Source organism: Acinonyx jubatus, chromosome B1 (assembly GCF_027475565.1).
Source record: "Acinonyx jubatus isolate Ajub_Pintada_27869175 chromosome B1, VMU_Ajub_asm_v1.0, whole genome shotgun sequence".
Classification (NCBI taxonomy): Eukaryota; Metazoa; Chordata; class Mammalia; order Carnivora; family Felidae; genus Acinonyx; species Acinonyx jubatus.
The window spans coordinates 39,284,782-39,311,351 of NC_069382.1; the positions used below are offsets into that span (position 1 = coordinate 39,284,782).

A 26,570-nucleotide genomic window follows, 5' to 3' on the forward strand; every position below is an offset into this window, starting at 1 on the left:
AATCACAATGTCCTCTTTGTTGTAAAGTTCTGGATTGAAATAAGTTTTTCTAATTTACAGGTGACATGAGCCTAAGAGAGTTGGCTAATACCAAACCTAGCAGAATCCAGGCTGAGCATAACCCCAATAGGTTTTAATAATGTTCCAAAAGATGAAAGATACTAAGGATAAACGTGTAGGAGCTGAACAATGCCTGGGCATGGAGGACAATCTCAGATGCACCTGAGATGAAAAAGAGCTGGGAGTTTATTTGCCCACAGGCTGGTCTTGGCAGTCTCTGTAATGCGACTGCTAAAAATATGAGCGGGTTAGACCACATTTGGTGAATTGCGTTTGTATCTGAAAACCACATTTTAGGTGAGACACGAGCAAAGGGACAGCAGTGGACTGAGATGTGACGTCACATGAGGAACCACTGCTTGTGGTTGCTGGATCTGAAGGAGAGGGTATAAAATAGCAATGGCAACAACCCTTGTAGATTAAGGAATAGAAAGACCAGAGTGTGCTTAGTGAATGTTTGAATGAATGAATGAATGAATGAATGAATGAATGAATGAATGAGTGAATGAAAATTAACAAAGCAAAGGATTCCCGCTTGATCTAAGCTCTGGTGAGAGTTCTCCAGTAATGGGGTGAGCTGCTCTAGAAAGCACTGACTTCCCAGTGGAGCCCTTTAAGCATAGTGATGGGTGACTGGAATAGTACTGTGTAAGGTATTGCTGTTCTCAATGAAAGGCTGTACAGCAGAACTTCAAAACTCTTTTAATTGGAATTTTATATTTCTCTCAGGCACTTTAATTAAAAAAATTTTTTTTCAATGTTTATTTTTGAGAGACAGAGCATGAGCAGGGGAGGGGTAGAGAGGGGGAGACACAGAATCCGAAACAGGCTTCAGGCTCTGAGCCGTCATCACAGAGCCTGACGCGGGGCTCGAACTCATGAATGGTGAGATCATGACCTGAGCCAGTCAGACACTTAACCGACTGAGCCACCCAGGTGCCCCTCAGGTACTTTAATTTTAAAATAGAGGACAATCCCCCGTTCCTGGGTGGCTCAGTCAGTTAAGTGTCTGACTTCAGCTCAGGTCATGATCACGTGAGCCCACATTGGGCTGTCTACTGTCAGCACAGAGCCTGCTTCAGATCCTCTGCCCCACTCTCTTTCTGCCCCTTCCCTGCTCTCCCTCTCTCTTTCTTTCTCTCTTTCTCTCTCTCAAAAATAAACCTTAAAAAAAAATTTTTTTTTTTTTAATTTTAAATAGAGGACAGTTCTAGGATGATATTGTAGGCTCTTTAAAAGTACATTTATAGAAGGAGTGTTTGTGACTCAAAGACTACTCCATTGTCGGTATAGGTGCCGAAACATTGAACTGTAACAGGTTTTTTTTTTTTTTCTGAAACTGATGTAAAAGTTATTCCGCTGTTAAAATCTGAAGTAGCTAGTCTAGACTTGTAGCGTGAGTGTGGTTTAAGATTTTATTCTTGTTACTTTAGAGAGAAGAAAAACCACAGTCTTTCCAAGCTACAAAAAGAGTAAAAAAGGAAATTTCACCACTTCCCATGGCCTCAGGAAACAGGCACACTATCTCCATTAGACTAATTGTCTGAATTTTGCCCCAGGTTATAGTAACACACTATATAGAATTTGTGTCCTGTTGTATCTTTTACATAGGTTTGCCCCTCAGTTTGCCTACTGCCCTGTGGAAATGTATCTTTAGTATTTAAGTTGGTTAATACAGAGATGCCTCTTACTACCCCTCAGATGGTTCAATCAAAACACCTTTAGGTTATGGAAATGGATAAATATTGTCAAAGCTTTTTTATGTAAAGCTTTAAAAAAATTTTTTTATGTCTTTATTTTATTTTTGAGAGAGAGAGAGAGAGAGAGAGAGAGAGAGAGGGACACTGAGAGCGGGGGAGGGGCAGAGAGAGCCGGAGACAGAGTCTGAAGCAGGCTCCAGGCTCTGAGCTGTCCACGTACAGCCCGACACGGGGCTTGAACTCACAGACTGTATATCATGAGCTGAAGTCTGATGTCTAACCGACTGAGCCACCCAGGCGCCCCTTTATTGTAAAGCTTTTTAAAAAACAAACCCTGTGTCTTCCACTAGCAGTTTTATTTAGTTATTTTTAATTTTTTTAATGTTTTTATTTATTTATGAGAGCAAGACAGAGACAGAACAGCGCGACCGGGGGAGGGGCAGAGAAAGAGGGAGACAGAATCCAAAGCAGGCTCCAGGCTCTGAGCTGTCAGCACAGAGCCCCATGCAGGGCTCCAACCCGCAAACCGTGAGTTCATGACCTGAGTGGAAGTTGGATGCCCAACCGACTGAGCCACCCAGGCGCCTCTCCCACTAGCAGTTTTAAAAGAGGTTGGGGGCTGCTGCCACTTAGGACACCCTGGTTTCCACTCCTTTTTGTAGTGCCCTAGACGTTTAGGTCAGGGGTTAAGATGGCTCCACCACTCACATGGCCCTGACGTCCCGTGTCTGATTCCTCACTTGCAAAGGAAAGATAGTGATGGTGCTTATAGTGTTGTGAGAAAGCAGGGTACTGGGTGCATGAGGAGAACTCAGTACCAGTTCTGTTTCTGTATCTTTTACTCTCACCTTGTGATCTTTCTGTTTTTTCTGACTCAACAGCTACTGTCATCCACATGTCTTGTACTATCTCGGACATAGCTTATCTGAAACTACTTTTTTGTATTGCCACCTCCACCCCTTCCTCTTCTCTTCCTCTGCCTGGCCGTACTCTATCCTCCCGACTCCTCTTGTTCATCCAGGGGTACAACTCACCAGAGGTTGTCCTGGAAGAGGCTAACACCACAAGCTCTGGAGTCATGTAGTCTCCGATGAAATTCTGGCTCTACTACTCTTGCCACGTGGCATTGGACAAGTTACTTAATGTCTGTCTCTAAATCTCAGTTTGTTCAATTATAAAATTAGTATGGCAGCAATCTGTCTTATAGAATCGGAAAAATTCAGTGCGATACATACATGTTAGCTGCTCAGTATGGTTGCTGATACTTAAGTGAGTGCACAGTACACATTTATTATTTATAACTCAAGCCAGAAGTGGTGATGTCATCCTTAATTCCTCTTCTTTCCCTTCACTTAAATGTCCTCAGTGCTATTGATTCTACCTCAGAAGTCTTTCTCTCCTCTTTCTCATCACTGCCTTTAGGTCAGGGTTTCTTAATTTGAATTTATCATAATCAAAGAGGTTCATACTTCCTTGAAGTTATATGTACACGTTTTAACCTAAGAGTTTTTCTCAAGAAGACGGCTTTAGCTTTTATCATCAACTTTCACACAGGTCAGTGACTCACGAAATGTTAATAGCTCCTGTCTTAGACTCTTATCTCTGGCCTGTATCCAGTAGCCTGTACACTGACATTCCTTCCCTAGTCTCCGTGCCTGTGATCTCTTCACACTGGTGCCAGTTAACTCGTTTTTTGTTTTGTTTTTTAATATTTTTACATCACCATCCTGCCTACATGGTTGTGTTGACTCCTTGTTGCCTACAGCAGCGGTTCTCCTCCCGACCACATACTAGAAACACATGGGAAGCTTTTAAAAAAATACCCGGGTCCCATCCTAGACCAATTAATCGATACTAACAAATACCAGGCATCAATATTTTGTTTTAAAGCTTCTCAGGAGATTTTAATGTGTAGGCAGACTTGAGAGTGTCAGGGCTACAGGATAACGGATGAGATTGTTAGTGTGGCACTGACGGACCTCAACAACCCAGTGCTTATCTACTTTTTCAACCTGATCTTCTGCCTCCCCTCCCACTTATATCCCATCATTTGCTCTCTGGATACCTACTTCTGCTATTCCTGGAACATGCTGTGCTGTGTCCTCCCTCTGAGCTTTTGCCTATACTGCTTGCTCTGCCTGAAATGCCTTTTACCCTCTCTCTGCCTGGTCATTTAAATCATAAAACCTTTCCCCAAGCCCTGAAGAGAATCGCAACCCTACTCTTGTGCAGACTTCTGTTATAGGCCTTACACTGTGTCATAATTACTTGTGGATCTGTCTTCCACACACAGTGAATTCCTAGAAGGTAGGAGCCTTCTTTTTTTTTTTTTTAATTTTTTTTATTTTTTAACGTTTTATTTATTTCTGAGACAGGGAGAGACAGAGCATGAACAGGGGAGGGTCAGAGAGAGGGCAACACAGAATCTGAAACAGGCTCCAGGCTCTGAGCTGTCAGCACAGAGCCCGATGCGGGGCTCAAACCCACGGACCGTGAGATCATGACCTGAGCTGAAGTCGGCTGCTCCAACCGACTGAGCCACCCAGGCACCCCGGTAGGAGCCTTCTTTATTTCATTTCTCTAGTGTTGGCACCAGGTTAAGAAGCTCCCTAAGAGTCTAATGAATGAGTAAATGACAGTGAACAAACAACAGCCTGCTCTGTGGAATCTGGAAATCCATGGTGTTGGGGAAAGTAAGTAAATATGGTACACTAGATGTAGTCAGAAATGCTCAGCAGAAGTTTTATCCTCTATGGTTAGTTACTCTTCTATATTTTTATAAGAGTGAAAGATCAATAATATATGAAGTTTCTCATCTGGAACTAGGCAAGTTAAGACCAGCTTTGAAAATATCTCCAAATACTGTTGAGTATTATCCAACATAACAACATAAAGTTGCACATAATCATATTTGTTTCCCGAGACTCCAAAGATTTCTGAATGAGAGATGGAGGGGTCAGCCATTGTGATGATGGCAACGGTTTATTTTGCCCAGTGGATTATCCTAACTTAGTTACTGATTTAAAGGTACCCTTATATGGACAGTTCTCCAGACATTATATGTTTCTAATTTTGATCTCACCCCTGGCCTTTATGTTTAGCTGCTGCCTAGTCCTTCTCTTGGCTATTTTTAATACTTTTTTTTCCTCCGTGTGTCTTGGAATTGTCCGAAACATTCTAAAGAATTGTAAATTAAATGTGATTTATTCGTCCTCTTTCTTCAGTGGCAAGGATTAATTTAATGGTGATTTTTGGAAGAGATTACTTTAGTAAATGATCTGAGAGAGATTCTTTTGAATATTGTTTGGGGGATGTTTTGTGTTGATTTGCCTTTTATCTTAATTATTTTTCCTGAACACTGACCCACCACTACACTCTTTTGCAAAGAGATGGCCTATTTAACACTTACACAAGGAATAGTGAGTACTAGTCTGATGTCATGATTTGGGTGTACATCGTTCTGATATGCTGTGTATGAACAACCAGAATACCCTTTGTCTAACTGGCTTCTTATTATTTTATAATCTTATAAGCTTGAATAATAAGGACAAGATTTTTCTTATTCAAAGTCAGAATGTTAGTTGGAATTTATTAATTTGCTACCCAGTTATACTTCCATTCCTTTTATTTAAAAAGTTTTTTAAAAAGCCTTAAATCTGGATCAAGAGCCCCTCCTTTAAATATGTTTACAAAAAAAGGATATCAATCGGTGAAACTAAAAAGAATAATTTTTAGTCATTTTTTAAGAGCATTTTTAGAAACAGATGTGAGTCAAAGAATTGGGAAATGCACCCTTTCCTGGCAACTGGAGAGAGGAAAATATAATGTCAAGAAAAAGGAGAAACCAACTCTTACAATGACCACATTAAGGTCTAAAATGGGAAATTGTTTATTATTTCACCGTCTACAATCAACCGCAGATATTCCAGTACTGTTTGTCCACCCATCTTTTTGTGAGCCAGGGCCTATGGAAAGAAACTGGTCTTTGGTGTTTCTGAGAATGGCCTTTCGGATGATTATAATTACTGGCTATTATAAATATTCGAGCTGAGTTGTTAATCAATCCTCTTGTTTTTTGCTGCTTTTAAAAGTGAGCACTCATTGCAGCGTTTTTTTAAATGAAATGTTTAGTGCTTAAGAGATACAGTCATGTACTTTTATCATCAAGAGACTAGGCTGTACCCCCCTGAAGAAACTAGCCACCTACTGGGTTCTTGTAGCCAAGTGAAATTAGAATCTCTTATGAATATTTCATCTCTTTTAGTTTGAGGTTGATTTTGAACAGCCTACTCTAAAAGTGACCACTTAGTTTATCTGGTTGGGAACAGACCACATCCATTTACAGCAAAGCTATAAAAAATTAGAGCATATGTTCTGTTTTTTTTTTTAATTTTTTTTAACGTTTATTTTTGAGAGACAGAGTATGAGCCAGAGAGGGGCAGAGAGGGAGACAGAATCCGAAGCTCACTCCAGGCTCTGTCTGAGCTGTCAGCACAGAGCCCGATGCAGGGCTCAAACCCATGAACCATGAGATCATGACCTGAGCTGAAGTTGGACACTTAACTGACTGAGCCACCCAGGTGCCCCTAGAGCATACATGCTTGATTTCCCATGTCTCTTGGTAAATTAGTAAGTACCAAGTGCTGTGTTCTACCACATACTTGAGCATTTATTTGCCTTTCAAACAAACCTTACAAATACTTGAGGACCCATGAGAACATATTTGAAATTATTAATAATAAAACTGGTGGCTTTGGGCTGTTATTATGAGGATCCTTTCATTCTTACCCTGTAAGTTTCCTGTGCATCTAAAATAAGATAGAGAAGGAACCTAAAAGCCCCAAGAAAGATTCATTACTACATACAGGTGGTTCAATCTGGAATTCCCACTCATTGTTCTTTTATGTAGCTAACTAGCGTGCTCCCTCCCTCTCTCTCTCTCTCTCTCTCTCTCTCTCTCTCTCTATATATATATATATATATATATACACACACACACACACACACACAAATAAAAATATATATAAATATATTTTATGTATAGAAATCTGTGTGAATCATTGTTCTGAGTACTATATGTGCATTAACTCGTTTTCTCAGCAGTCCTTGGAAGTGGATTCTTATCCTTATTTTGCAGGTGGGCAAAGAGAATTCTGTTAAGTAACTTGCCAATGGTTGCAAAGCTAGTAAACTTCAATTTGAATGATCCCAGCAATAGGGCTCTGTTAAGTACTTTCCTACAGCCCTCTTTTCCTTTGAAAGTCTGAAATCTCAAGTTAGAAAGTAGAGTAGCTCTTATCCAAAAAAGATGGTACATACTCTTGAAGTATGCTTGATTGCTTATGGAGCAGTGCAGATTGAGATAACAAAAATTAATGTTTAGTGCTAATGTACCAAAAGGTTTTGGAAGTCTGTAGCTTATTCACTGATTCCTAATAGTTTTCTTATAATTGGATTGCATAAACTGAGAAATGGGTGTTTCTGATTAGCAGTTAAGCTCAGCTCATGAATCCAGGATTGGCCACCAAGTTTGATTCGTGATGGGTGAAATTTGCCTTTGCATTATCTGTGAGAAAGAGGTTTCTAAACAAATAAATAGTATGCGATTGCAGGACAGTTTTACTTATTTCAACTTAGAATATTTTCAAGTAGTTTTAGCAGTATTTATTTTAGTATGTTTAACTATCTTTAGTACTTTTGCCTTAAAAATGGACAGAACTCAGTTTAACATTTTCTTAATAGATTCAAGTAATAAGACTGCATTTGAAAGTATTTTCAGTGTAGATATATGACTACCTTGAAGCCAAATTAGAGTAGAATTAGTAAGATTTTGTTAACCTACGTTTTGAAATACTATGGCTTTAAATCTAATGTTGTTTTCCCTAAAATATCAGAATACATTTGTTTGTTATTTTAGGTTAGCCTGACTAATTAACTGTAGAGGTTCAGTTTGTACTTAATAATAAGCCTATGCTTATTTTTTCATTGAAGGTGTATTTATTACATAAGATACTAGTTCTTGTTTGTTTGAATCTGACAGCCAGGCTGTGTCTGTGTGGCAGTTCCAAGCAGAGCATCTTATATCAGCAAATGCAGAAGTGTTGCCCCAAGAGAAAGGAGTGAAACTCTTTTAACTGAGTGGAGGCTAATGTTGGGGCATCTTAAAATATGGCTGACCCTGTACTCTAGTGTGACTCTTTATGAACTCTAGACAAAGGGGAAAAAATTATAAGTATATTTAGCGCCTGCTACCTACCAGGTACTGTCCTCAGTGATATAGCTATCTCTATATCTATATTCATGCACATTTGCCTGCATACCTTGCTGTGTATGCGTAAATGTGTGAATTTATTTATTTAATGAAATGTTTATATATTAAACACCAGGCACTGTTCTACATGCTTTATAAATATAAACTCATGTAATCTTCATAATAGCCCTATGAAGTATGTAGATTACTATCCCCGTTTTAAAGATAAAGAAACTAGGCATAGCAAAAGTAATTGCCCAAGGTCAACAACTACTGATGATGAAGCTAGAATTTGAACCCAGGCAAATACAGATGGATTCTGAATCCATTCCATTCCCCAGGCATACATTGTAGCTTTCCTTTTTCTCTATCTTTGCTTACGTCATTGCTTCTGTATAATGTTCTTTCCACTCCTTTTGCTTTTGAAAGCTCACCAGTATGCAAAGGTGCTATTCAAATGTCACTTTTTCCAAGATGCCTTTTCCTGATTAACTCAACTAGAAGCCTCTTCTTTTCTTAGATTTCTAATGGAATGAAATTTTACCCTTTGAGATACTTACTGATTACTCTCTTATATGGTAGACAGTTTATATTTACCGAGATGTCTCATACCAGATTATAAGCCTCCTGAAGGCAGAACTTTCATTCACACTATTTTCTGCTATAATCATGAACATCCTGCCATTCGTACAAATCTTACAGATGCTTGGGAGTTTCATGATGGCAGAAACCAAGTGTTTAACAAATTTTTTTTTAAGTGTATTTATTTATGAGAGAGAGAGAGAGGGGGGCAGAGTACGAGCAGGGGAGGGGCAGAGAGAGAGGGAGTCACAGAATCTGAAGCAAGCTCCAGGCTTTGAGCTGTCAGCACAGACCCCAACATGGGGCTTGAACTCGCAAACTGTGAGATCATGACCTGAGCTGAAGTCAGACGCTCAACTGACTGAGCCACCCAGCCACCCCAACAAGTGTTTGTTAAATGGATGACCTTTTAGGAATGTATTCAAACAGTAAAAATTTCCCAGTATTATTCTAAGATACTTTAAAAAATCAGCTATGTTAAAATAAGTATTCAAACACTATCAGTAACAGTACTGCCTTTATGTTCACAGTACTGATATAAATTGTGTTATAAAATCATGCTGAATTAATTACTTAGCAGAGTTTTAAAAAGAACTGTTTTTAAGAGTTTGCTATGTTTCTCTCTCTTTTTTTAGCTTACAAAAAAATGACTGCTGAAGAGGAAATGGTTTGCACTTTTGGAGTTAGAGGTTTCTGCTCATGTGTGGGTAAATTGGTACTCTAATCCATTTCTGAAGTACTAAAACAGGTTGGATAGCTGTGACCTATGCCAGTATAATCCCTCTGAAGCCTAGGATGAAAGAACCATCTCTTTAGCATATATGTGTAGTTGTAGCATTAAAGGCCATGTGTATTTTGTTTCAAATTATAGGATGGACTAAATGGAGAACTTACCACTGTAGCAGTTTTATAATCAGACCATATCACTGTTTCATTTTAGTTTGATTAACATAATAATTGATATGATAAAGTAAATATAGTAAGCAGAATTGTGAATTTTAAGAATAACAGACATCAGTTAGTCTTGAAAGGTTTAGTTTGGAGATCCAGGGATGGAATGTTACAAATTTTTTGAAGATATGTGTATTAGTGAGATTTTGCTGTGTAACGAATCACCTAATACTAGTGACTTAGACAAACAAACACATATGATGCCTCACAATAACATAGGTCACTGAGGTGGTTCTTTTGGTTTGGGCTAGCCTGGCTGTTCTCTGCAGGTGGCTGACAGCCCTGCTGGGGCCACACAGTCTATGATGGCCTCCTGCACATGTCCGGAGTTGCCCTGCTGGCTGGTGCAGGAGCCTTGGCAGCAGGTGGCACATCTTTGTCCCAGATGGTCATCATCAGTGGGCTGGCCAGGGCTTCTTCATGAGGTGTTCTTGGGGTCCAAAGTGCAGCAAGAGAGGGCGAGCCCCCATGGGTCAGCACTTTTCAACTTTGCTCTTGTCTTGCAGGCCAAAGGGTGTGGATATAGGGAAGCAGGAACAAATAGGGGGTCATTACTGCAACAGTCTGCCAAGATAGGGAATTCATGAATGTGCTTAGTGTCCCTAAATTCTGATTGATCCTTAGGCCAGCAACATGAGGTGATCAAATAGAGAAAATCAGGCTGTCAAAGCTACACAGTTTTCAGAGGGATAGTTTATAGACCCTAGGCTCCCCTGAAATACTTAGTAATCATTTGAAGCCCCTTTCAACTTTTTTTTTTGAAGCCTTGAGCTATAAAAGTCGGGAACCTTTAATCCTTCCTCACTCAGTAAATGTCCCAAATTGATCTTCAGCAAAGACTACGTTGATGGCAGAAGGGGTGTGATCATGATGGCTACAGCTGTTTATTGAGAGCTCATGTGTGCTGGTGCTATATGGCATCTCAGGGAGTTTTAACACTGGCCCTTGATGTTGGCATTATTACCCTTGTTTTACAGGTAAGAAAGCAGAGTCATAGAGGTTAGCTGAGTTCCCTGAAGTCATAGAGCTGGTAGGTGGGAGACTACATTTTGTACCCAGCTCTTTCTGACTCCACAGCTGCATCCAAAGAAGAGTTGCTTACCTAGTGGATTGATCATGTATTTTTTCCAGCATGGAGGCTTTGAGTATTTTATGTCATCCTCTGAAAAACTGAGAACCATGGAGATACATGAGGGTTTTTTTTTTCCCCCTTTCTACTCTTTCCCTACCCCACCACCCTCACTAGTTGGACCAAATAACCAGATTTAATTTGAAGATGATAAAAGCTCGGAATGGAAATTTTACTGCTGGGTCCAGATGTGATTTTTAAATATTTCAGAAGGGGCACCTGGGTGGCAATTCGTGGTTCATGGGTTCAAGCCCTGAGTTGGGCTCTGTGCTGACAGCTCAGAGCCTGGAGCCTGTTTTGGATTCTGTCTCCTCTCTCTCTCTACCCCTCCCCCGCTTGCGCTAGCGCGCGCGCTCTCTCTCTCTCTCTCTCTGTGTGTGTGTGTCTCAAAACTAAATAATTATTAAAAAAAAAAAACCTTCATTTAAAAAATAAACTACATCTCTTCCCCACTCTGCCCTAGTTGTGCTCCCAGAGCACAGAGCACATCACTGTGTCTTTGTGCTTACCAGAACATTGTTTGGGTGGGTCTGCCCTTCGCACCAGAATCTTGTCTGCCCTCCCTGTATCAGCAGCACCTAGCCCCGAACAGGAGCATTCCAGTATCTGGTACATGATTTTATGACTGAATTCCATGCCTGGGGGGAAATTCTTTCCTTCTTTCCTTCTCCCTCCTTTTGGGCTATCCATCCTCCTTTGGTCCTGTCTTTCTCCTTCCTAGATCATTTTTCCTCCCCCCGCCCCTGATCTTCTGATCTTCAGCTTTCCTCAGCTTTCCATTTCTCCCACCAACTCATTAGTCATCTTTATATTCATTACATGTTGAAATGATAGTATCTTGGATATATTGAGTTAAACCAAATATATTATTCAAATTAATTTTACCTGTTATTTTTATTATTTTTTTACTTTACTACGAGAAAATTTAAAATCATGTATGTGGCTACTCTAGAGGGTCGATATCCAGTTTAATTCATTAATATGAGTTCATAAAACTAGTTTTTGTTTTTGTTTCAATTGCATGGATCTGTTGCACTAGATAAGCCATAGATCACCATCTTCCTTCCACTCACATGGCATCGCCTGGCCTTCCTCCCCACCACCAAAACTTCCTGAGAACAAATGGGGAGAATTTACCTTGCTTTTAATGATGCACATAGGTTTTTCTCTACTGTCATAAGTATGCCTGGAACAAAAGTACAGTTGACTCTTAAATTATTTTCACTAATGAAAAGGAAGCAGCAGAGTGACTAATGTAAATTGGAGGATACACTATTTTCTTTGGAATGTTTTGGTTCTTCCATTTTGGAACAGGTGTGGCCAGTGTTGAAAGAAACAGTGGAGTCATACTCAGCATATTTGATACATGAGGAACTGGAAAACTCAGTGTTCCCTGCCCTCCGTATAATGGATATAAGACTTATCATAGTGTTCTTCTGCAATGCAAACTCCAGTGCCTAAATAAAGTTGGTGTATTTGCTTTTTCTTTCTGGTTTAGGGAAGGAATGTGTTTTAGCTTAGAAACTCTTTCCAGGGGTGCCTGAGTGGCTTAGTTGGTTGAACGTCGGACTTCAGCTCAGGTCATGATCTCACGGTTCATGGGTTCAGGTCCTGTGACGGGCTCTGTACTGACAGCTCAGAGCCTGGAGCCTGCTTCAAGTTCTGTGTCTCCCTCTCTCTGCCCTTCCCTTGCTCATACTCTATTTCTCTCTCTCAAGAATAAATAAACATTAAAAAAAAAAAAAAAAAGAAACTCTTTTTCCAAACTATGATAACAGGATAAGGATGATTGTGTCAAAAATAGCCTCACAGCATCTTCTTTTGGCATTAAGAATTCTAGAGTGAGTTTGCTGTCGATCGCTAAGAGTTAATTATATTGATTAGGGCCAGTCATCTTTGATAGTGCCAACTTCTTTCCTTTTGGCATAGAGTGGGAAATGCTTACCTCCAGTGACTTTGGGTTGGGGTAGTGGTGAGTGTACCTCTAGCTACCATCTTGCAAGGGTTTTAGCGAGTCCTGCTTACCATTGGGCATTGGGGGTGGCATCCCAGACCTGCAGCTAGCAGTTTTTGTAAACAACTTGGAGGAGGTTTGTGCTGGTGGTTACCAGCTCATGCCAATGGGAATCAACCTGTTTACCACTTTGGGTGTTTGTGCCATAGGTGGACGGTGCTTCATAAGAGCATAGTCCTGTGTTAAAGATCCATGTAATAGGATACCTACCTGTGACAGAGAGTCAAGGAGTGAAACCCTGTAGCACAGACCTGGGATTTGGGAGTTAAGTAGAATAAATCTCTTACATTCTTCTTCTTTTTTTTTTTTAAATCTCTTGCATTCTTAAACTAACATTTTAAAATCAGAAAAACAGCTTAGAAAAGATCTATAGGATTATAGCTAAATGGTTAATATGGAAGACATATATGTCATACAGAGATTAGGAGGGCGATGGAATGATCCAGTGTTGATTCAGAATGAAGCCTTGGACAAGTCATTGAATTTCCGTTTTACCCATGTGTTTAAAAAAAAGGGGGGTGGGGGTGGGAATAATATCTCCCTGATGTGTTTGGGGATTTGAGGTTTGTAATGTGTTTTGAGATCTTTCATAAAGTGTCCAGTAAGACCAGAGTATGTCACCAGAACTCAAATGTTTAAAACTAATCGAAACCATCTTGAGTAGATGTTATGCAATTCTGTGGCTTTGATAATAAGTTGTACTTATTAAGGAAGTACATATATATATATGGAAGTATATATATTTTAAAAGAAATTCTGTGCTATTTCTCGTTTTCTTTTGACTATCAGATGTGTGCTTGGGGTCTTCAGCTGTTAACTTGAGTGTCAACATGATTTATAGATGGTCTGTCATCTATAGAGGACAGTTTACCAGTTCCAGCTAGCCACGCAGTTAAATGCACTTCAGAATGTTTCTTGCCAAGGACGATGCCTTTTGCAAATATTTGAGATGTTTGTTCTCACTTGTAATTTATTAGTGAACCTGTGTCCTAATAGCAACTCCTTGGAAGTGCAGAAGACAAAGCTAGAAAGCAAGTGAAGGACATTGGTTCGTTTTATATCAAGAAAAAAGCTTTCATTGAAGAGTATTTGTTAAACTTACTAGTTTGTATATTTGATTCCCGTTCAATTTCACATGGTACCACATCTAATCACACTGTGTAAAGAATCTGACAAAACGTCCTTTTACTTTGCTTTTCCTTGTGAGGAGCATACAGCACTGCCACCTTGTTGCCAAAGTTTTGTTTGATTTGAATGTGCTTAAAAAATCAAGTGAGCGCCTGTTGTGAAAAAGAGCTTACTCTTTCTTTGTCAGTACTTGCGAAAACAACTTAAAAGAAGTTAGTATTATTGGACTGAATTCAGTAATTAGCATAATCATGATGCTATGTATTGTTCAGCAGAGCACGCCCCTTGGCCAAATTTCCCATTAAGAGGACACCGATGTTGTCCTAGTGAATAAATCCCAGCACACATGATGCAAATCAGCGAGTTCCTGCCTGCTGCGCCGGTGCGGTTAATTTTAGCTGGGGTTTGTTCTAGGAGTTGTAAAACTGTTTACCCAAGTAGAAGTTAGTAAGCTGAAATGTGACTTCTTGGTCTAAGGTGATAGGATATCTATTTTAGACTTCAGATTGTGTTCATGGTCGGGAGAACAGTCTTCTGAAGAATTGCGGCTCAGATTTCCTTTGAAAGTGCTTGTAAGTAGTGGCTGGGTTTTTAAGATTTCTCTTTGTTCTTCTCTCCTTAAATCTTCCTAATGTTGCTATCATAGTAACTTTTCATCTCTTGGGAAAACTGGAAACTTTGGGGTGGCTACTTCAGGGGATTCTAAGAATGGTGGCAAAGGTTTTTCTTTACCGTGTATCCCACTGCAAGAAACCTACCTCATTTGGTTTTCCCAAGAGAAAGTATTTGATTCTTACTGTTTTTACCTTTGCAGAAGCAGTCTGTAGATTATTCCTTATTTTATCTGTTAAAATATTTGATTAATGGAATGGTTGTCTCATTGAGCTTTATTTCTATGGTAACCTAACTCTCAGGAAAAAAAAAAAGTTAAAAGTAGATTCCTGTTGTACTTACTGTGAGTTACAATTTATATGCAGAAATAATGGGAGTGTCATATGTAATTGTGTAAAATGTACAGATGGACAGTTTTATTTTTTTTTTTTAAGAAAGATTTCGTGTTTAAAAATAGACCCATATACCTCTAAAGAGAAGCACTTAAACAAATTTAGGATGAAGGCTTTACAAAATAATTGAAAGCATCTTCTGGAAGATTGAGTTAATTACCACAATTAACCAAAGTCATGAAATTCTTTAATCTTAACTGCTCTTAATTTAACAAGTCATTGCCAACTTAAATTTAGACTGAAGAAAACTAAATATCAAATATTTTTAATTAAATCTGCATCACCTTGCTTAGTTTGAGGTGTGTTTTAATTCAGAGTACACTAACTTCATGCCAAATAACATGCTTATAACAGAGAACCAGGCTGGACATTTTTTTAACCAATTAACAAATAAATTGTATCCCCTCTAGGAATATTGACTTTAATGAAGCAGTTCTAGTAGGTGCTGTGGTAGCTCCTCACCAGGCATCTGTGCCCATGTCATCTGTGTGAGCAAGGAGGGAGGCATTCCCTCAAATGCCATTTTCCATTTTGAAAGCTTTATTCAAAGACTTCTTTGTTATTATATATTGTCTGATTTTAAATCCAAATGACCTAAGGTGTCAACAATGAAAGGAAGTGTTTCAGTGGTACATTTAGTAGGAAAAGAATGTAAGAAGGAAAAACAGAACTGCGTTCTTGAGCTATTTTTAGAAAGAAACTCCTATTAAAACTTAAGTTTTTTTGTTGAGCAGAAGAGAAATTTGCAGTCCAGATTCATTGTAATTATAATAGAAAAGTCTAATACCGTCTTTAATAGTAAAAAGGTCTTTGTTGCAGTATTTGCTTCATAATACATACTTTCATTGCAAGAAAGTCACCACTCTTATTCTTACTTTTAATTGTTAATAAGGCGCCATCTGAATGTCCGCGGAGTGTTTTTAAAGGTGCATTGTAGTTGGATCCTAGATCGTTTTCAAGCTGTTATTCATTCCCTCAGTTGTAGCTCAGTCCTGTGAAAAAGAAAAGCTGTTCAAAATGTATCCATTTTTAAAATTTAACAGAAGTTTCCATAGGTATTTTTACTAGAGGAAGCTTGTGTTCTTCTAGGAGGAGTTGCTAAAATGCTCATAAACACTTTGAGAGTGTCCGTTTTAATGATTTATGTGCTGTGAGAGAGTGATACAGGTGAATGAAAGGGAAGATCATTTTAATGATGTAAGCGTCAGTGTGGGAATTTGTTCTGTTTGCTGGGGTGGTGATTCCTTTCACTCCTTATCTTGTGTGCCTGATGAAGTGATACCGGTTATTGTTCCCTCGTTAGTAAAGTCTCTGTTGACTAGTTATGACCTTGAGCATGACAGATCACAGTGAGCTCAGCTCATGGTCACAAATGGGGGTCCAGATGCTGAGCAGCAGGGCAGATTTGGGGCCTGTGGAAAGAGCCCAGCAGCCCACGGTTCCACGCCTGTGCTGTGCACACCTGTACCTTCCATCATGGTTGCCCTCCCTGCGGTTGACTGTGTGTGTCTGTCCTCCAGTCCTGTTTAAACCGCTTTCCCTGGCAGCCTGCCTTTTCCTCCTAGCCCTCTGCCTCTTAAAATAGTTACAGACCCAGAGGCTCTGACAGAGTAGCTCCTGACTGCAGTAGGTTTATTTTACTCTTTATTCCTAGAGAATTAGCCTTCTGCTCCGAAGCTTTCAGGGAGTTTTTAGGGAAGCAACGAAGAATCTTTTTGGGGGTTCTCTTCATCCGCTTGAGGGTTTATGTAATAGATAACTTGTCTGTGTGGTTATATGGGAACTTACATTATCTAACAGGTTGCCTTTTGGCTTGAAGCTGGATGCAAGTGCGCAGTGATCACATCTCTAGCTTGTGCTCTTTCAAAAGGAAATTATGTAGCAATAGGCTTTGTTATATTGAATTTCAACGGTTTTGTCTCATATGAAAGGAACAGTGTGCACAGGAATGCCTTGAGCTCTGCTTGTCTTGTATGTAAGTAGATGGTAATAGGATTGGACCCTCTGCTGGAATTCTGACTTCTCCTGGAAATACTGGGACTGCTGTTATTATTTAGCATGTATTAAGCACCCCCAGAACACATACAATGCACAAAGACTGCATAGTTCCCACTCGCAAAGAACTCATGTGCTAAAATTAGGCAATAGACAGAGACTGGGCCCCTGACATAACGCACTAAGTAAACGGGCAGAAAAAATAGTGTGAAAGGGAAGAAAAGGAAAACAAAATGGAGTGGGGAGAGTTGGGGTCAGCTCACAGGATAGCTTTCAGTTCATCTGGGCTTTTGCCAAACAGGACAAACTGCTGTGCGCCCAGGGGTGCTCCTTCCCTTTCTCTTCCAGCAGCTAGGGAAGTGATGGAGATGGACTGAGCCCTGCAACCAGATCCTCAGCACCAGTTCCCTGTTACAATTCTCCACAAAGGGAGGAGGTTCACTAGTTTCCCTGCACCTGGAATGGTTGTTATATGGAGGGCGTAAACTTCTGGTGTCTCATAAAGTCCAATAAAAGTAAGAAGCATCTTTCTCAGTATAGTGAGATTTGTATAGAAATCTGACCTGGCATTCCAGATTTTCTCTCTCCTCCTGAACTGATGTGCACTAGATCTGGTTCCTTAAAACCCTACACTGGTTTAGGATGTTGAGTCAGCTGTTGAATTAGAGAAATGCTTTGAGCTTCTCAGAAGAAAGGCATTACGAAGGTCACCTAAGCATTACTGCAGCTCATAAAGGAGTCAGAGAAGAATCAGAAGGGAGCTAATAAGGCAAGCTTCGGGTATTGGAGATTAATAAATAGGAATATACTGTATGAATCTGTGAGTCATTTTTCCCCTCATATGCAACCTCAGCCAGTCTCTCTGACTAAGGTTCTGGGTCTAGTTCATGGCTCCACAACTAAAAGAGACTTGGAGAAGGCTCAACCAAGAACGCCACAAAATGATTAAAGGGTTGAAAACTGATATCTGTAATATGATGTTAGGGAACTTCTCTTATTTAGCCTGGAGGGGAAAAAATGCCCAGGGGATTCTTGAATTGTTATGCAAGTAAGTAGATGCCTCAGAACCAAGGACTGTTGACCAACTAGTATCTATTTCCATTGAGAATATAAGAGTTCAGTCCAACAAAGGTTAGGTTAGAACCATGGTCCCTCACACTGCAGTCCTGGCACCTTGAGCATCAGCACCACGTGGGAACTTGTGAGAAATGCACCTTCTCAAGTCTCATCCAAGATCTGTTGATTCAGAACCTGGGGAGATGGGGCCCAGCAATCTGCATTTTGACAAGCCCCGTAAGTGATTCTGATGCACACTAAGGTTGGCGGACTACTAGATGAGATATAAAGAAGGGTTTTATAAAATGGGGAATTTGAACCCTGGAAAATGTAAACCTTTTTTTGGAAGTTATCTAAAAATGGATTTGTATCTGTGATGTTTTCAATATTCTCTCTAAAGTCTGGAGATAAGTGACCTCTCAAAGTCCCTTCTAGCCCTGACTTTGCTCTGGATTTCTCTGTCACTTAGAGAAGATTAATAATTAACCAGGAAAATTTTGCAATTACTTTTCTGAACTCAGTAGTTAAGACAGTGCCCATTTCAAATGAGAAGCAAATGAGAAAATGTGATAGTAATGTGCTATCAGATTATATCACAGTGTTATTCAGTGGACTCCCTCTTCCCCATGTGACTTTTACACAGCCACCAGAAGGGGAATTTGGGCAGAGGTCAAAACAAGGAGCCTCTTGATGTTAGCTGGTGATTGATCATTTTGTGTCACAGACTGCTGGCTAGATTGGGCGCTTTCTTCATGAAGCCTATGTCAGAAGATAGGTGGCAGTAGGGGAAGTTTGACTACCCCATTTTCCCAACTCTGTCACTCCCACAGGAGAGCTTTGTTGGTGTGCTGTTGTATCACCTGCAGGAATGTCCTTCCCCGTCCCTGCCATGGGGAATTCCATGTGACACCCTAGATGTAGGGGCAGAGCGAGGACCTAAAGAAAATGTAAGCACAGATGTGGTCAGCTTTGGAGGCTGTCTGCTAGAGGTGAAGGATAGTGACCTATTTCATCTTGACGTTTTTATATCTGCAGCAAACAATGGTACACATGCCGGCACTTAATGAAATTAAGTCGTTAATTGCTCAGTTGAAATGGTCAAGGCCACAGGTGCTCTGCCTTCTTCAGTGTAATAAATTATCTAGAGTTAGGAAGGTGGTGGTTCTTACCCTTCCCAATCAAAATAGTTACTCCTCCTGTGAGTCCCTCTACTCACCACCCGCCACACACCTCATTGTGCTTTTGCCTGATGGAATTTTCTTGGGTTGAAAACACAAACTACTGAGAGTGCGTCTATTTGTTATACTTTGTATAGCACTTAGTACAATAAAAGCTTTTTGTGATCATAACGAAGAAAGGGTTTTCTGAGGACATGTTTTGCCAGTGCTGTTTAAAAATTGTCACACAAGTGGCACACTGCTGTCTCCAAAGAAGACATGCTTTATCTTGGCCAGGGCACCATGGCTCTAATATTTTAGCCCTTAAAAATGGGATAGGTAGAACCCTTGGCTTTTATGGCCATAGTTAATTACATATTTGCAGAGTATTAAAAGATCCTTGAAGTGAGAAATGACAAGTGAGGGCGTCTGGCTCAAACTTCAGTTTGCTGTGTAATGGGAGACAGGGGGTAAAGGTGGCAAGTGTATATACCAGTGTTGCACAACCTTCAGACGGGGTTGTGTTTGAAAAAACTGAGCTCTTAGACATTAAGCTGCAGGCACTGCTATTTCTACACCTGTGTCTGTTTACGGAGTATATGAAGCCCACCGAATGTGTTAGTTGCACACTGATAAGATAGCTATGTCTCACCAATGCAGAGGACAGAGACAGCTGATTTTTAACATTCTGAGTTAGTCTGAATATAAAATATTTTCTTTAAAACCAGCGAACTCTCAATAACTATAAATCCAAGAGAAAGTTCAAACGATTGGTCCATTTGGACCATTCTTATTGATAGCAGGCAAAAGGCTATTTTCATTTCTCTACAAAGAGAATTTGCTTAATAGTCATTCCCTTTAGTATTTCACTTTGGCAAAAATAGTTTTGTTTCTAAAAGCAATCTTATACCTAGTCCACATATGTTTGATTAAAAACGAGACTGGGTAAGTGGTTTGGGCTAAACCTTTTCTCATTATTGTTCAGTCAAAAAAAAATTAAACTTGATGAAAAAGGAGGAGGAACAACCCCTTTGCTTATTATAGACTACTGAAGAATTACTGACCTAATGCTTCAAAGAAACATCCCCAGAAACAACCTGTTAAGGTACTAGTTAGATCATATATGGTGTTACCATGTAATGCAACTCTCTGCAGCCATTTAAAAGTGATGGCGTTCTATTACGAGTGAAACTTGCAGGTTACAAAATACATATGTATAACCGTTTTCTACATGGAAGGCAATTTTTTTAATGGCTAATGGCTTCATTTTCTTTTTTGAAAGGAAGGCACAGGGGCTTCTGGATGGCTCAGTCAGTTGAGTGTCCAGCTCTTGCTTTCAGCTCAGGTTATGATCCCAAGTCATAGGATCAAGTCCCACATCAGGCTCCTCACTGAGCATGGAGCCTGCTTGGGATCCTCTTTCTCCCTCCCTCTCTCTCTTTCTCTCTCTCTCTCAAAAGTTAAAGAAAAAAAAAAGGAAGGTACTTATATGTACATGAAAAACGAATGCTTTGCATCAGATGTAAGCAATAGTTATCTCAAGGAGATTAGCTGATGTGTGATGTCTTCCCTCTTCTCTTTGGCTACCTATAGGTTTTTTGTTTTCTTTTTTTTTTCTAATGAGCATGCATTATGTAATAATGAAAAACTTTCTTTTCAAAACAGGGCTGTTATAATTCATTTTGATTTTGACTTTTTTATTTAATTTGGCAGTGGCCTCCCAGTGGCTTACGTAAGTAATGCATACTTCGATGAATAAAACTAGTAGTACATCAGAATGTACACAAAACAGTGGTTATTTTTCAGTGGTGAGCAAAGAGCACTTTTCCTTGCTTTACTTTCTTGTATACATACCAGGTTTTTTTTTATATGAGTGTGTATTATTTTTACAATGGGAGATTTTGACTTATTTTTAAGGCAGAGACTTGAGATCTTGGCTCTTGGGAAGAGGCCCGTACAAAGTGATGCGTGGCAGTTATTGATAAAGGTTAGTTTTGTTAATTCTTCAGGGTAACAGGTATTCAGCAAGGGTTTGCTTTCACTGCTTATGGCTGTGGATGTTCGGTGAGCTCTAATATGACCTCAAATTGAGTAGGATCTCAGGTTCAGTATTATATAAAGGATGGGAGCTGGGGAACCCAACATTTTTAAGTCATTGAAATAATACTTTGTGTTAGGATTATTCATTTAAATTTTGTAAGGGACCATCATTCTTGGTCTTCAATATAAAGTAGTGAATTATAAAACCATTATAAAAGATAATATTTTGAGTGACAGTTACAAGGGATGATGGAAAGAATAAGTCATCTAGCTCGTATTTCCAGAGCACTTATCTTTGTAGTATCAAAGTGTATCTCACCAGTGTTTATTAAAAGTGATAGCACTTTAGGAGAGTACTGGCCTTCTCAATTCTTTCTGCCAAATGCTGCTAGGATGTTCTTGTGGCCTTAATCAGAAGGTTATTTCGGGTAACTATTTGGTCCTGGTGGCAGTTGATGTAAGAAAATCGTGAGCAAAAACAGTAGGCCTCCCTTTCAACCCATTTTTGTGTGGTAACATGTGAGAATAAGTACTTTTGATAGTTACTTAAAGAGTCTCTCTTTAAAGTATATTCCTAAGTTTGGGCCTAAATGAGTAGAATCTGTCACCAGGTTTACTTGGGGACAGAGGTTTAGATTGAAACTAAATTGAATCCACTGTCAACAAAACCTTAAACTTAATTTAAAGCCACGGTGCCTTGAGAAACCAAAAGGAATTTAGTAGCATGTATGTAGTATACCATGTTTTGGCCTAGCCTTTGTGTGAGGACCTTTGTTACTCATAGAAGAGTGTTTTCCTGGAATACTTATAACTAAGAAAGCTGGTTTTTCAAGTTTCTTTCTTACCATTTTTGATCCTTATAAGGAGTGCTTTTCTGTTCATCCTCTCTTATATTTCTTTATCATCTTGTCTCTTTCTCCTGCAATTGTAAGATAGGAATAATCATGTAATTCCTCTCTGCACTGTTGCCTCTTTGGGGAAGTAAAGACATATCCCACATGGGTTTATCATCATTTTTTCTGGGTCGGGGAGGGGAGAAAGAGATGTCAGTGAGCTATTTAACCCAAAGAGTCAGAAATGCAATGGATAGAGTACTGTTCCAGTGAGATTTGTGATAGCCAGCCACATCAGCATGCCCTAGCTGCCAAGTGATTTCAACTCTGATGAGTCACAGCCCTCCTGCACACAATGTCAGCACAGATACATGGTGTGCCACGTGCCACGGGGCACCTGGATGATTCAGTTGGTTAAGCGTCTGACTCTTGATTTGAGCTCAGGTCATGATCTCATGGTTTGTGAGTTTGAGCCCTGTGTTGGGCTCTGTGCCGACAGCATGGAGCCTGCTTGGGATTCTCTCTGTCTCTCTCCCTCTCTCTCTGCCCTCCTCTCACTTGCTCATGCTCTCTCTTTCTCTCTCCCTCAAAATAAATAAACTTTTAAATTTTTTTCATTAAAAAAAATGAAATGCCACGTGCCCTATCAAGATGGAGTAAAATAGGTGGCTACAGTTTGATTAATAGAATGCTTTTCAAGTTGAGTGGCTCAAAGGAAGAAAGAGAACATTTTTTTAAAATGATAGAGTGGATAAAAATATGTCTAGACTATATTCTGAGACTATAGACTAAATTAGAAAAGGTAAAAAAAAAAAAAACTGTGGTTGCTGTCAAGAGAAAGGGGGGTTTTGTAAGAGCAAGAGGAGAATGGAGCTCAGCTTAAAGATTTGGACTGAGTTTATTGTCTTCCTTTTTATTTTTTTATTTGTTCATTCATTTCTTGGTTTTGTTTGTTTTTGCCTTTTTTACAGACTAAAAGTGAAAATAAGGGGATATGAATGTGCTTAGCATAGTGAGGCGGTGGGGGGCTCATGTATTGTTACAAAGGTTTCAGAAAGAAAGTGATTGCTTTAGACTTGACTTGAAATTAAAGTGGTGGCTGGTGCAGGAAGAGAGAATTGTTGGGAGGTTCTGTCACTTTCTGCCTCAGCCTACTGTGCAGAGTTCGGTATCCCTAAGGACCTAGAGGGTGGAGGAGTGTCCAGCCAAGCACCTTTTGCTGTCAGTCCTGATTTTCACGATCTCTACTTCTGTTCACATTTGTTTGGTTTTTCCTTGAGTGTCTTCAGGCTCTGTGAGACTTGTCAGTAACAGTTAAATAATCCAGAATTTTTATTTGAAGAAAAATGACTTAACAGCTTAATCCAGAAAAGCTTCGTTTGATCAGGTATAAAAACTGGACATTGTCATACTATTACGTATTACAATGATACGTTTTTTAAAGTTTAATTTTTATTGCATTTTAAGGGAAAATTACCCTCAATTAGTAATGATATAATGAGAAAGATTTTTTTTTCTGTCTCCCCATTAAATATTAAGCAGCAAACTTCTAAGAACTCAAATGATCAAATTGGATCCAACTATGTAAGAGCAACACAGATATAGAACTTTCTTTCTTTCTTTCTTTCTTTCTTTCTTTCTTTCTTTCTTTCTTTCTTTCTTCTTTCTTTCTTTCTTTCTTTCTTTCTTTCTTTCTTTCTTTCTTTCTTTCTTTCATTTTGAGAGGGAGTGCACATGCACACAGGAGGGACAGAGGGAGGGAGAGAGAATCCCAAGCAGGTTCCATGCTGTCAGCACAGAGCCCAGCGTGGGGCCTAATCCCACAAACTATGAGATCATGAGCTGAAGTCCGGAGTCAGACGTTTAACCAACTGAGCCACCCAGGCACCCCAGAAGTAATTTTTTTAAAGGCAAATCATGGCCACTTCAACAAAAATTATATATAGTAACATTCATTTTACTATAAAATTATGAATCTGATGACACTAGTTCTGTGAGTGTTTACACATGCTGAGGATTTTGTGACCATCAGCACAGACAGGATAAATAAAAATTAAAACTCCCCAGAGGTTGTCTTTGTGCCACCCCTTTGTATTTAGACCTTCCCCCCATCCCTTAACTCCCTGAACTATGAAAGTAGTCTCTAAGTTCCATACCAGCCATAGTAAAGGGTGAAAAGCCATAGTTAAGGGGGCTTAAGCACAACCTTTGATCAGTTAAGTGGCTTATGGGTCATTCTTCAGAAGCCAGACTAAAATATAAAAACAAGGAGGAAAAATCTGAGCAGGGAAATCAACAGCTATACTCTGTGGAAAGTAGACTTCACAGAATTAGATCAGCCAAATAAACAAGCAAACAAATATCAGTAACAAAACCTCTAAGGTCTGGGAACATCAGTAACCAGAGTTGCTATGTTATGTACAGTTATAGATATATAACATATCTATAATATGTCTAGTTTTAAATAAAAATTTATGAGACATGTAAAGAAATTAGAAATTGTGACATACACAGGAGAAATAAACTAGACAATTCACACTGCTTTTGAGGGGCCCATACACTGAACAAAACAAAGACTTCAAAGTAGCTATTATAAATACTCAAAGATTAAAAGAAACCATTTAAAACATTTTTTTTAATGTTCATTTATTTTGGGGAGAGAACGACAGAGCATGAATGGGGGAGGGGCAGAGAGAGAGGGAGACATAGAATCCAAAGTGGGCTCCAGGGTCCAAGCTGTCAGCACAGAGCCCGATGCGGGGCTTGAACTCTGTAAAGTGTGAGATCATGACTTGAGCCAAAGTCATCACCTTAACCAACTGAGCCACACAGGCGCCCCTAAAAGAAACCATTTTTAAAGAAAAAAATGAAGGTATGGTGGCAGTGAATCACCAAATAGTGACTCTTTTTAAAGCGATAGAAAATGCAGACATGATACCAGAAGCACAAACAACAAAGGTAAAAATAGATAAATTGGACTACATCAAAATTAAAAGCTTCTGCACAACAAAGGACACAATCAATAGAGTGAAAAGGCAACCTTTGGAATGGGAGAAAAAAATCTATAAATCATATATCTAATAAGGGGTTAGTATCCAGAATATATAAAGAATTCCTACAATTCAACAGCAAAAAAACAAAACAAAAAAAACCAACCAAAGAAACAAAAAAACAAAAAATGTGCAGAGGACTTGAAGTAGATATTTCACTAAAGAAGACCTACAAATGGCCAAAAAGCCAGTGAAAAGATGCTCATCATCACTAATCATTATCGAAATGAAAATCGAAACCACCGTGAGATATCACCTCACACCAGTTAGAATGGCTACTATATATAAAAAACAAAACAAAACAAAAAACAAGCATTAGTGAGGATGTGGAGAAATTGGAACCTTTGTACCTTGTTGGTGGGAATATAAAATGGTGTGGCTGCTGTGCAGAGTAGTACAGTAGTTTCTCAAAGAGTTAAAAACAGAATTACCACCTCACCTGGCAATTTTGCTTCTGGAGAAATTGGAACCTTTGTACCTTGTTGGTGGGAATATAAAATGGTGTGGCTGCTGTGCAAAACAGTACGGTAGTTTCTCAAAGAGATAAAAACAGAATTACCACCTCACCTGGCAATTTTGCTTCTGGATATACACCCAAAAGAATTGAAAACAGAGACTTGGAGAGAAATTTGTACACCTTTTTTTGATAGCATTATTCACAGTATCCAAAAAGTGGAAGTAACTGAAATGTCCATGGGTGAATGAGTAAAAAAAAATGTGGTTTATATGTACAATGGAATATTATTCAGCCTTAAAAAGGAAAGAAATTCTGAACATGCTACAGTGTGGATGAACTTTGAAGACACTATGCTAAGTAAAATAGGGCAGTCACAAAAACACACTGTATGGTCTCACTTATATGGATGTACTTAAAGTAGTCAGACTCATAGAGACAGAAAGTAGAATGGTGGTTGCCAAGGATTGGGGTGAGAGGGAATGGGAAATTATTCTTTAATAGGTACAGAGTTTCAGTTTTGTAAGATGAAAAGAGTTTTGTGGTGATGTTTGCATAACAATGCAAATGTACTTAATGCCACAGTACACTTAAAAGTAGTTAAATGGTAAGTTTTATGTTTATTTTACCACAATTAAAAAAAATGTTTTAAACATGGAAATTCTGGAATTGAAAAGTATAACAAAAGGAAAAACTTACCAGAGGGATCAACAGTAGATTTGAGTTGTCAGAAGAAAGAATCTGCAAATTGAAGAGAGAGCCATGGAGATAATGCAGTCTGAAGAACAGAACAAAAGAATGAAAAAGAATGAACAGAATCTCAGAAGAATATAGGTCACTATTAAGTATGCCAATTGAAGTATCAGAAGTAGAAGAGAGAGAGAAAAAGGGGTAGAAAAATATTCAAAGAAGTCATGATTTACAGCCTTACAAGTGGATGAAATACACTAATGTACACATTCAAGATGCTTAGCAGACTCTAATTTGGATAAGCATTAAGAGATCCACACCCAGATATGTAATCAAAATTTTGAAAGACAAAAAGGTGATGTGGATAGCAGCAAGAAAGGAAAAACTCAATTATAAGGGAACTTGACTAATATTAACACCTGATTTCTTATGAGAAACAGTGGGGGCCAGAAGGCAGTTAAGAGGGCACATTAAAGT

The 26,570-nt window shown here is 39.1% G+C and overlaps 1 protein-coding gene across 12 annotated transcripts in view; it reads left to right on the plus strand.

The window, feature by feature from the left end:
- The window catches only part of SLC20A2 (solute carrier family 20 member 2), a 107,109-nt gene that overhangs the window by 18,683 nt on the left and 61,856 nt on the right, over positions 1 to 26,570 (plus strand). For 3 of the 12 annotated variants that reach the window (XM_053216525.1, XM_053216524.1, XM_053216523.1), the window contains one exon: positions 9,228 to 9,299. The exons of 6 other annotated variants lie outside the window; for them this stretch is intronic. The gene's annotated coding sequence lies outside the window, so the exon portion shown is untranslated. Of the gene's footprint in view, positions 1 to 9,227; positions 9,300 to 10,520; positions 10,574 to 13,234; positions 14,387 to 26,570 lie in introns of those variants that run through there. 3 more of the 12 variants (XM_027071532.2, XM_015088498.3, XM_053216520.1) reach the window with 2 other exon arrangements.